Consider the following 12,639-nt stretch of genomic DNA (forward strand, 5'->3'; position numbering starts at 1 on the left):
GGCGAAGGCTGGACCGAGGCCAGTAGGCCAGGCTTCTTGCCACCGTTCAGTTGTAGGCTGACGTCCACGGTTAGGGTCATAACCAGTGTTTACATCCAGTGCAAAGCCATTTCCAGGTGAGTATTCTTTCACATCTAAACCCACGTCCTAGCCCCGGGCTGGCCTCCACTCTCAGGCCCAGAACTGGTGTCTTGGGCCAGCCGCAACTGTGTCTTTTCCGTGGTCCAGGCACAGGGCAGTCCTTAAGGTGCCAAGTGGTGGTAGGAAAGACACTTTTTTTTCTCTCCTAAAGACAAGATTTCACTATATATCCCTAGCTGGCCTCCAAAAGACTCGCCTACCTCTGCCTTCTGAGTGCCGGGATTAAATGCGTGCATGCAGCGCTTCTGAGCACGCCTGGTTGTGGAAGAGCATCCTGGTTGATGCTCTTGAGATGATTGAGGATTTCCATGAAGAACTCAATACTAAAAACATCTTCCTCCTGTGTGGACGTAAGACTCAGAACTCTAGGGTTTATTGTTGTTTCATTTTTCGTGGTTTTAAGGTCATCCTGAAGCCCCGGTTGACCTGGAACACACTGTGGACCAGGCTGCCCTCACACTTTGGGCAGTCGTCCTGTCTCTAGTGCAGAAGTTACAAATGTACCATCGTGACCCACGAAATCCAAGTTTTGATGTTACTGTTGTTTGGGGGATACAGTCTCTCTGGATAGCCTTGGATGTCCTGGAACTCATTTTGTAGACCTGGCTGACCTCAAACTCAGAGATCAATCAGCCTGCCCTGGCCTCCTGAGTGCTGGAATTTAGGGTGTGTACCACCAAGCCCAGTTCACTAAAGCTGTTGATGCAGTGGAGGAATTTAATTCTCCACTTACTCCTTACTCCAAAGAGTAAGGAGCTGGCAGAGGGGCTGGAGAGATGGGATGACTCAGTGTTTAAGAGCACTTGTGGCTCTTGGGAAGGACCTTGGTTCCATCGCCCCCCATCCACATGGTTCACAACTATTTATAACTCCCATCCCAGGGAATCCAATGTCCTCTGATCTCTGAGGGCACCACGCATGCCCGTGATGAACAGGCATACAGTCTAGCAAAACACTCACACAAAACACTCACACAAAACCAATTTTTAAAGAGAAAGAAAGTGGGAGACATGGGTCAGAGGTCAGTTTGTACCTAAATGAAGAATAAGGTGCTTTTCAAGAGCGAAGTGTGGGTGGCTGGGTGGTGGTGCATCTCTTTAGTCCCAGGATTTGGGAGCCAGAGGCAGGTGGATCTCTGTAAATTCTAGGCCACCTAGGGTTACAGACTTGTTTCAAAGACAGGGGTGGATATGGTAGAAAACTAGGAGGCATAGTGGCCAAGGTGGTGATCTGAAGACTTTTGTTACTTGTCTATTTATTACTGTGATAAAACATTATAATCAGGGGAACTCAGAGAAGGGTTTCTTTGGGGTCAGAGGGTTAAGAATCCATTACCATCATAGCGTGGAGGGTGATGGCAGGCAGGTAGGTGAAGAGGAGAGCGGGAACTGAGAACTCACATTTTGATCCCTAAAAGGAAGCAGAGAGCACACTGGGATCCCCTTCTTGTGACGTAACGCGTTAGTAGTCATATAGCAATGTTGTCCAGTGAAAGAAAATGGTGGGGGGCTGGAGTGATGGCTCAGGGTTTAAGGGCACTGGCTGCTCTTCCAGAGGACCTGGGTTCAATTCCCAGCACCGACATGGCAGCTCACAGCTACCTGTAACTCCAGCTCCAGAGTGTCTGACACCTTTGTACCAAGGCACATGAAGTTAAAAAAAAAAAAAAGAAATGGTGTCTGTCTTTGGATTGCTCTGTGAAGTAGAGGGCTAACTTTAGATACAATTGGAGGACTTCTAAGATGTTCGTTTTCGCCTAAACATCCCGATGTTGGAAATCTACCAGATTTTGACTGGAAACAAAATTCCCCAACTGAGTTGTGCTTCCCAGCCCCTGAAGTCCTTTTTATTTCACCAGTATTGGCGGGTGTACAGAACCCTGAAGCATCCCAACATTGTTTGCAGCTAAGGGGTAGATACTGGCCTGAGCCCAGCTGGAGGTAGAACATGACTAGATGGACATAGAGATGGTGTACCGAACACCTGGCAGCAGTAGGAGCTGACCTTGCCTGGCCCTCTCTGGGAGACCCTCGGGTAGAATCTGTGTATTCTATTACGTTCCTGGCTGTTCCATGTTTAGTACTTGGCCTGCTTTCTTCCATAGCCTTTTTTTTTTTTTTTTTGGAGACACTGTAAGTTGCTCTGAGCCCCTTCTTTTTTGTCATTTTTCTGCTTAAAGCCTGTGTGGACAGTTTACTGTATTCAAGGAGAGCCCTTACCTAACACAACACTAACTTCTGTGAACACTAACAGATGAACAGGGCATAGAGACAAAACGAGAGGTTAAGGAAACGTGACTTTATAGAGTATAGAATGTTAAAGCAGTACAGTGAGTTTGTATTGCTTTTTTTTCTGAAGTTTTATTTTATATGTAAGGGTGTCTTGCCTGCATGAATGTCTGTGCACTTCATGCAGGTCCTCAGAGGGCCAGAGGCATCAGAACCCCCTGGAGTTAGAGGAGACTGTGAGTGTCTTAGAGTGTTTTTAACTGTGAAGAGACAGCAACTCCTCCAAAGTTTAATCGTGGTGGCTCTCTTACACGTTGGAGGTTCAGTCCACAATCATGGCAGGAAGGAAGGCAGCATGCAGGCAGCCATGGTGTTAGAGAAGGAGCTGAGGATTCTTACATCGTGATCCCGCAGGCAACAGGAAATGGTCTGAGACAGTGGGTGGTATGGTATCTTGAGCATATGTGAGACCTCAAAGCCTGACGCCACAGTGACACGCTTCCTCCAACCAGCCACATCTCCTTTTGGGGGTCATTTCCTTTCAGACCACCTCAGTGAGCCATAAAATGTGGTACTAGGAACCAAACCCAAATCCTCTGCAAAAGCGATAATCCCTCTGAGCCATGAATCCAGCCCCTTCTCATGTGTCTTACGTGTTTCTCCAGGAACTATTCAGGAGGCTGCTCAGCTGATGGTTGTGGCAAGGGTCAAGTGCTCTTATTTAGCCTCTGAAAACGGGCATATTTTCTGATTACTGATCTCCCTTGAAGTAGTTACACCTCATTAGTTTCTTTTCTAAAGTTATAAGAAAGAATCTTGTTGGGTGCCACATCCACGGCTGTCTCGCCTGTGTGACAAAATGCCTCTCAGGTGGTGGCCATCTCGAAATGAGGGGCCCGTGCTTCCTGGAGCTTGGCCCCGGCGGCTCCCTGGCTGCCTGCTCGAGTTGTGGTGCCTGATCAGCCTCAACGGCCGCGTTCACTTTGTTCCTGGCGATGGTTTCTTGCGTTGACTCTGCTATCTTCTTCTTCTGTTCTACTTTTCTCTCGACAAAAACCTAATCTGTTCAAGGAACCAGGAAACATTCCCAACGGCTCCTTGAATATGGAGGAACTGATGCGCCAGTCCCCTCCCTTGATTCAGGCCATTAATGTGATGATTAAGACTCCGGCTCGCTCTCTGGGGGAATTTATGGATACCCTAGGACAGAAAGAGCTCATGATGGTAGAAGAGGGGTAAATTATGAAAGAGAACGTATGGAGTGGCATGAGTCAACATTTATGGAGAGGCTAGCCAGAGTGAGCAACCCCTGGTGCATTTTAGATCGGAAAGAGAGTCAGGCTATTCTTGACAACAGGAAGCCAGCCGTTCGATATTGGAGCAAACCCTGGGGGCGGAATCCTGAAGAATAGTATTTGGGCTACCTTGAGGGCAGATATGATTTAGGGCCATAAGAAAGCGCAGTTGGTTAGTGGTGTGAGACGAATTTCAAAGAAAAGCTCTGCCCACCTGGCCCTGACCAGAAGACTTGCTGAGAATAATCAATTGCCTGTAATCATTTTTTCTATGTAAGCTTTTGTGTCTGCCAACTTCCTTCTGTAATCTCATAAAAGTGATGCTTGAATTTTAGTAAAATTGCAGCAGATTCAAACCTCATTAGAGTTGTGTCTGTCTGTCATTCGCTGAACTTGTGCCTTCCTGTTACCAAGACCCTGCTTCTGCCATGGTCTGAGTGGCTCCCCTGAGCCGGTCCTTGGCAGTTGGGGAATATTATTTTCAGCTGTGTGACTTTTGTTTACGCTGCATCTGTTCAACACTGTGAAGCTGTGTTACTGTGCCTGTCTAAAACACCTGATGGTCCTAATAAAGGGATGAACAGCTAATGGCAAGGCAGAAGCAAGGATAGGCGGGGCTGGCAGGAAGAAATGAGGATGTGGAGCAAGAGAACAAGGAGAGGAGGACATCGTGGGTCAGTAACCCAGCTACGCAGCCAGCCACAGAGAGAGAAGTAAAGAAAGGTATACAGAATTAAGGAAGATAATCTCCAAAATATACAAAGAACTCAAGAAATTGGACACCAAAAGAACAAATAATCCAATAAAAAAAATGGGGTACAGACCCAAACAGAGAACTCTCAACAGAAGAAGCTAAAATGGCTGAAATACACTTAAGGAAATGTTCAACATCCTTAGTCGTCAGAGAAATGCAAATCAAAACAACTCTGAGATTCCATCTTACACCTGTAAGAATGGCCAAGATCAAAAACACTGATGACAACTTATGCTGGAGAGGTTGTGGGGAAAAGGGAACACTCCTGCATTGCTGGTGGGAATGCAAGCTGGTACAACCCCTTTGAATGTCAGTGTGGAGATTTCTCAGAAAATTAGGAAACAACCTTCCTCAAGACCCAGTAATACCACTTTTGGGTATATATCCAAAGGATGCTCAACCGTGCCACAAGGACATGTGCTCAACTATGTTCATAGTAGCTTTGTTTGTCATAGCCAGAACCTGGAAACAACCTAAATGCCCCTCGATTGAAGAATTGATAAGAAAAATGTGGTACATTTACACAATGAGTATTACACAGCAGAAAAAAATAATGACAGCTTGAATTTTGCAGGAAAATGGATGGAGCTAGAAAGCATTATTTTGAGTGAGGTAACCCAGACACAGAAAGACAATTATCACATGTACTCACTCATAGGTGGTTTTTAAACATAAAGCAAAGAAAGCCAACCTACAAACCACAATCCCAGAGAACTTAGACAACAATGTGGACACTAAGAGAGACTTACATAGATCTAATCTACATGGGAAGTAGAAAGTAGAAAAAGACAATATCTCCTGAGTAAATTGGGAGCATGGGGACCTTGGGGGAAGGTTGAAGGGGGAGGGGAGAGGCAGGGAGGGGAGCAGAGAAAAATGTAGAGCTCAATAAATACCAATAAAATAAAATAAAAAAGAAACAAGCCTCAGCTAAGGCTGAGCTTTCATAATTAAAAAAAAAAAAAGAATTAAGGAAGATAAAAGCCCAGAGGCAAAGGTAGTTGGGATAATTTAAGAAAAGCTGGCAAGAAACAAGCCAAGCCAAGACCGGGCATTCCTAAGTAATAAGGAGCCTCCATGTGTGATTTATTTGGGAGCCAGCAGTGGGCCTCATTAAAAAAAAAAAAGCCAAAAGAGTAAAACATTTCACAATAGAATCTTCTCAAAAGGAAAATCCAAAACTTCCTTTCTTAGAAGGCAGATTTGGAAAATAAAACACTTAAAGGGCATTTGCAGCCTGGGATAGTGTACAACCTACATCCTGTGACCATTGTATATCTTCCTGGACACACTGTCCCAGTGCTTGGGTCAAAGGTGGCACTTATTTGAGTCTGTTCTGGCTATAATGGTATATGACTTTAATCCCAGCACTCAAGAGGCAGAGGTAGGAGGCCAACCTGATCTACATAGTGAGTTCCAGGACAGCCAGACATACATGGTTGAGATCCTGTTTCAAAAACGAACAAAACCAATAAATAAATAACAAACAAGCAATAAATAAATAAACACTAGGGTCAGTTCTTGCTTGAGTGTTGTTTGAAGTCCGTTTCTCGTGGCGTGAGACCCAGACTGGGAACTGAAATTGTTAAGAAGCTACTTCTGCATTTGCATTCAGGATTTTAACTGGAAGGTGCTGCGGTGGCGTTGGAAGGGGGCGCTGAAGAATGGGGCTCCGTGTTCCAGGCACCGAAGGATGGAGCTGCCAGGTTGGAGCCTTGTTTAGATCAGGCCTCAAAAGGAATCACAGGGTGTGAGCAGTTAGAATCTTGTAATCCCTGGATTTGTTGTGACAGCTGAATAGTAGTGTCAGCCTGGCCCGTCTGTTCCTGCTTCTTAGAAAAAGGAAACCAACCCAACAGTGAACTGAGCTCCCTCTAATAGCATTTTCTTCAGAGAACAGCGTCTCCTGACTCAGGCTGTTGGAGTGGAGTCGGGGAAGTGCCTCCTGAAGTTTTATGAATCTACTGAACAGGGATAGGGATGTGATTCAGTGGTAGGACACTTGCCTGGAATGCATGAGGCTATGGGTTCCTTAAACATCCGGACACAATAACCAACCCAGGGCTGGGAGGATGGCTCAGTGGGTAAGAGTGCTTGTGCAAGCCTGAAGACCAAATTCAAAGCCCTAGCACACAGAAAAGTGGCACAAGCACCTCTAACACAGCGGCAGAGCCAGGAGGATTGCTGGGGCTTGCTGGTGACCAGCCTAGGTCTAGGTCCAGCAAGAGGTCCTGTGTCATGGGATGGGTAGAGAGTGGTAGACGGGGGCATCTGTCCTCTTTGGCCTTGCTCCTGCGAGTAGAAAGGGTCCCACCTGATAAATTTATTGAGATCAGTTACAATCTTAGGCCACATTAAAGTCTCATCAGGGAAATTAGACCTAAGACTTACCAGACACAGACCAAGGAAAGGGGGGTAACAACTTCCTTAGAGACCCCATAAAGGTGAATGCCTGTCTGCAGGCAGCAGCTGCCACCAATCTGTGCTCAGGACACCTAGTGTGTGCATCCAAGGCTAAGAGAAAACTCCGAGGTCCCTAGTGCTACAGCTGGGCTAGGTCCCTGCTGTTAACATGGCCTACTCAGCTCACCTATCCATCCTCCCATTTGCCTGTCTGGTCTGCTGCCCGTCACCTGCCTGTTCCTTTGTCCAGGCCTTGTCCTGCCTTTTCTACAAGCTAGACTCAACTGTAGTTCCACTCTTAACCTGTGATGTGATGCTTGCAACTGGGTTTGTTACCAATACAGACTAAATTAGTAAATTCTGACATTGTAGAACAACACAATGTTTCCTACATAGGGCACACAAAACAGTGAGGTTCACGTGGATTGTTCCTCGTTCCTTTTTGTGGGTGTGCCCACGTGCTTGCTTGTGTGTGTACCAGAGGTTGGTATCTGGCCTCTGTCACTCTCCACTGTATTTTGGGAGACAGGGCCTCTCACTGACACGGTCTCTGGTTGATTCTGGAGCTCACCACTGTCAGCTACGCTGGAGTCCAGGGTTGTGCCTGACTCTGACCACTTTGGTGCTGGAATCATGGCATGTTCAGCTTACGTGTGTTTTGGGCTCCTACCTTAGGCCCATGCTTTCACAAAAGCACTTTATACTGAGCCAGCTCCTGTTCTTAGAGAACACAGTTAGTGTTAACTGTGTTAACTTTCTGGGTGCCTGCTTTTGCCATCTGGGTCTCCAGCCCTCTGGATCCTTCCAGAGCCCATTCCAGTTTGCCTTCATTTAGGAATGTATCTTCAGTGGATGGAGTTCTAGGGTGATAATTTGTTTCAACAGTATTTTTAAATGAAGGATTCGGGTTTCTGTGGTGATTTCCTCCATTGATTTTGTGGTAAGTGCTGTAAAGTAGCTTTTCAGATTATTATCTCCACTTGGAAGATAAGAAAACCAAAGCAATTTGCCCAGGGACACCAGCCCAGCTAAGACAGAACTTGCCTGTCTTTTGACTTATAAATCCCAGTCGGTTGGCCAGTGTGGACTCTCGTCTCTCCTGACTCCAGAGTAGCTCTCCGCAGCCCAGTGCTGGCCCGATGCAGTTTGCAGTTAGTCTTCACTACTGTGCCCCGGAGACCCCCAGAGTCTCCTCAGCGTCTCTTCCCACATCCCCAGCTTTGCTGAACTGAGCTGCTGCCCGAGACACATGTCACACCCAGATAATAAACCAACAAGTGCACCTCAGCCCTCACCTGAGCATTCCTTCACCCGTTTTCTTCGGGAACAGGACTTCCCACTGTGCTTCCTTTCCTATGTCCTGGTCATCTTCTTGCTGTCTCTGGGTTAGGCCATCTCCTCTGCTTCATAAGTTCATCAGCCTGCAGAAAGTCCTGGTCTTGGTCTTAGGCCTCTGCTGCACTCACTGAATCTGCCCTTCTCTAGACAACAGACTCTAACCTGAGTTACTGCCCAGGTTCTTTCCAGTTCACCACACTTCCCACTTGTCCCTATGACTTCCTTCTTTGTGGGTTTCTGCTCCATATTTCTCTGTATTCATTCTTCTGACGCCATTTGCTCTGCTGGATGTTGCACATATATAATTGGTAAGAATCTGCATTAAGAATGACTTCTGGTCAGGCAGGGGTGGTGCACGCCTTTAATCCCAGCACTCAGGAGGCAGAGGCAGGCAGATCTCTGTGAATTCAAGGTCAGCCTGGTCTACAGGAGCTAGTTCCAGGACAGCCAGGGCTGTTACACAGAGAAACCTGTCTCAAAAAATAAAAAAAGACTTCTGAAGGGTGGAGCCCCAGATTATAGTTATGGAAATATTAACTATTGACTGGTCAGGCAGATCTTAGGGGTAGGGATCCTGAGAGAAAACAGTCCCATTCTAGTCCTTGGTCAGAAAGTGAGAATGTCCTCAGTTCTTGCCTGGCCAGGAGTTTTTGTTGGTTTTTGGTTTTTCTCCAGGCTACACATGAAGGCATGGTTGACTCCAGTCCAGACACTGATGCCCTCTGGTGAATAGCTTTGAAACTAGATCTCTAACTTTTCATGGTGGAAATGAATTATATCTAGTCCCCAGGTCAGCCATCCCCTATGTGATCTTATGGTTTGGCTTTGGGTGGAGACCTGACATTCTAAACTACTCTTTGTCTCCTCCCTTAAGCTTTAATTCAGCAGGGCCTGTGGGTCATCAGGCCAGAAGTCTAACCTCTCCACACACTCCCAAAGCTGACTCACCAGTGGACGTGCTACAGAGATGGGAGGAATAATTATCCCCTTAAAGCAATAATGTCCTTATCCTTCTCAGAAATGCCCCTCTCAGGAAGCACTAGCAGAATGTACATCTCAGTAACACTGAGGGCCCACCTGCCTTTCTGAGTCCTAACCTACAAAAGGGCACTTCTCTGAGCCTAGTTTCTTGGTAACAGTCACAGGCTCAGGGCTACAAGCAGAGCCAGGAGGGGTGGAGATGTCTTTAGCGGTCAAGGAAGAGCTAGCATTTGGGGACAGAAGTGAGGCCCCCACTGGTTAGTGCCTGGGTAGAAGTACTAGACAAAGCCCTAGGCTCTGGAGCGGGGGGGGGGTGGTCTGGATTGTTACAGAGCACATTTCATAGATTTAAGGTGTTTGTAAGGTGGTGGTAAGATTGCTCAGTCAGGTAAGGGCTTGTACTACAAGCACAAGAACTTGAGTTTGATCCACAGAGACACAAAGAAAGTCAGTATGTTATCACATGGCTTATTATTACAGCATGGGGGAAGAGATGGGTTGATCCTGGAAACTCATTGGCCAGTCAGCCAGCACACTTGGTGAGCTCCAAGCCAGTGAGATCCTGACCCCTCCCTAGTCTCCTCCAAGAAAAGGTGGCTAGTGCTTGAAGAGGGGTAACCTAAGTGGTGTGCAGGTCAGAGGATGTGGAAAGTAAGGGCTATTCTGAGCAGGTCTAAGGAGTGGCAAAGCTCCTTTGCCTATTTTGGGGTTCCTTAGTTGCCCTCCACCCCCACCCCACCCCCCGCCACGGACACCATAGCATTCACGTATCTTCCCCAGTAAACAAAGCATAAAAAAAATACCAGGGACAAATCACATCTCCAAAGCTGTTCACTCTAGCTTTTTGCAGAAAAGCAAGAAAGAGCCCTCTTGGAGGCTACCAACAGGAACCTAGAAATGTGGACAGGGCACCATGTATGTGGCTTTTATCACAGATCCTCTGGCAAATTTAAGGGCAGTGAAGTAGACAGAAGGGCAGGTGTGGGAGATGGCAGAGAAGGTTGCCCAGCAGTCGCATGCCATGAGAGTCTAGCACACCAGGCCTTTGCACTAGACATCCAGTGCCAGCCTCTCCCAGCTCAGTTCTTTCCACCAACTTGAGTTCACCCTTGTGAGGTCAGGTGTTCCTGATAGACCACTCTCCTCTCTCACAGTTGAGCTTTCCTGGCCTGTTCCACAGAGGCCGGGACCACAGGTCTCTTCTTTCCAAGCAGTCTTTGGAACCAGGCACTTCTCTCTGGAGCACAGATCCTGACAATGCTGTCCCCCTATGAATTGTCCCTCAAGTTCTTGGGGTCCCTTTCATCCTGATCCTGGAAATGGCAGCCCTGGTGTGCACCCTCTGGTGTGCCTCTGCTGCTGCACATTATCATTGGTGGTGAGCCATCTCTCTGCATTGTGACTACCTCCAGACCTCTGGTAATTCATGGCCTCTCACCCAGAAATTCCAGCCTACATTACAGGCACCTTGTTTAACTGCTCCTCCATCTTGCTTAGGTGTTAGTGTTACCATTTATGAAGTGGTGGTGGGGAACTGGTCCCACGAGGGGTGGCGGCAGGTCACCTGAGGCCTCCACGGGTCCCATGGTGGGACCTGAGGCTTTGGCAGGAGACAGATATGCCATGCAGAGAGTTTGGGTATGGAGCTTATTTAGTGGGTTATGGAGGGAGAAGGCAGGGAGAAGAGAGGCAGAAGCTGCCTCTCCAGAAGAGGAGAGAGAGAGAGAGAGAGAGAGAGAGAGAGAGAGAAACGCCCAACGCATTCCCAGCTCTTCAATCTCACCTGGACAGTGTGGCTGCTAGTAGCCACATTCTCTGGACATTCCCCAGCACAGGGCCCTTGTTCACTCTTTACTGACTTCATCCCCTTCTTAGACTCACTCACAGCAGTCTAAGTCCACAGTCACTAGTGTGACTAGTGTCTCCCTACCCACCTCAGCCTGACGCCTTCCGTGATTACCTGGACTTCCTGTCCTCCACTAGCGGCATTACCTCTGAGCTTGAGTGGTATCATCATCCACCTCCCTCTAGCTGAGCTTGATTCAGTATGATTACCCCACCTCCTCTATCTGAACTTGCGTGGTATGATCACCCCATTCCTCTTCAGGTGCAGAACTCACTCACCCAGTGCACTGCTGGTCTGTTTTTCTAGTGGGTAAGGATTTTACGACCTTTAAAGAAATGATAAATTAAAAAAATTATGTGTATGAGTGTTTTGTCTGCACGTATGCACATGTACCACGTGTGTGCCTGGTGCCCCCAGAGGTCAAAAGAGGGCATTGTCATGTGGTGCTGGGAAGCGAATCCAGGTCCTCTGCAAGAACAGGGCTCTCAACCACTCAGCTATATTCTAGTCAAAGCATTTACTTACTTTTTTTTTTTTTCGAGACAGTTTCTACTTTTAAAGAAAAGATTGGGGCTGGAGAGATGGCTCAGCGGTTAAGAGCATTGCCTGCTCTTCCAAAGGTCCTGAGTTCAATTCCCAGCAACCATATGGTGGCTCACAACCATCTATAATGAGGTCTGGCCTTCAGGCATACATGCAGACAGAATATTGTATACATAATAAATAAATAAATTAAAAAAAAGAAAGAAAAGATTTATAGCTGGGCGGATAAATAAAAGAAAAAGATTTATATATAAAGGGCACGCCTTTAGCCTTTAATCCCAGCACTTGGGAGACAGAGGCAGGTGGCTCTCTTGTGAGTTCAAGGCCAACCTGGTCTACAAGAGCTTGTTCCAGGGCAGGCTCCCAAGCTACAGAGAAACCCTGTCTCAAAAGACCAAAAAAAAAAAAATTATGTTTATGTGTGTGTGCCTGGGTGAATTCATGTACACGTGTGTGCAGGTGCCCTCTAAGATCAGGAAAGGGTGTTGGGTTTTTGCAACTGGAGCTGTATGTTGTGACGTACTTGATATGGGTGCTGTGAACTCAACCCAAATCTTCTGCAAGAGCATGAAGTGCTCTTAACCACTGAGCCATTGTTGTGGGAATTCAGTCCGATAGCCAGTTGTACTGGCAGGCATGGCCCAACAAGCAGGCATGGACTTCTCTGGGGATACGTGACCCCATAAGAACAATTCTACTATGGCCTAGAATGGGGCTGAGTGGTAGAGTCTATGCAATGGGTTCCATCCCAGCACCATAACATGAAACAAAACAAGCAGAACTGAGATGCAGTTGCGCAAGTCTAAAATTCTAGGTCATCCTCAGCTACAAGATGAGTTTGAAGCCAGCCTGGGCCACATGAGACTTTCTTCTCTTCACTCTATCGCACACAAAACAAAGCAAATCCCAAACCATAAAATGCCATCCAACATTAATCCTATTCTAAAACAGTGAATCTTACCTAACTAAATTACTAGAACAAAACATTGGGCACTAAAGTATTTGGGGACTGGAGAGATGGCTCAGTGATTAAGAGCACTTGTAGAGGACCTGGGTTTGGTTTCTAGTGTCTACATGGTGGCGCATACCTACCTTTAACTCCAATTCCAA

This window comes from Myodes glareolus, chromosome 23 (assembly GCF_982192425.1).
Source record: "Myodes glareolus chromosome 23, mMyoGla1.1, whole genome shotgun sequence".
NCBI lineage: Eukaryota > Metazoa > Chordata > Mammalia > Rodentia > Cricetidae > Myodes > Myodes glareolus.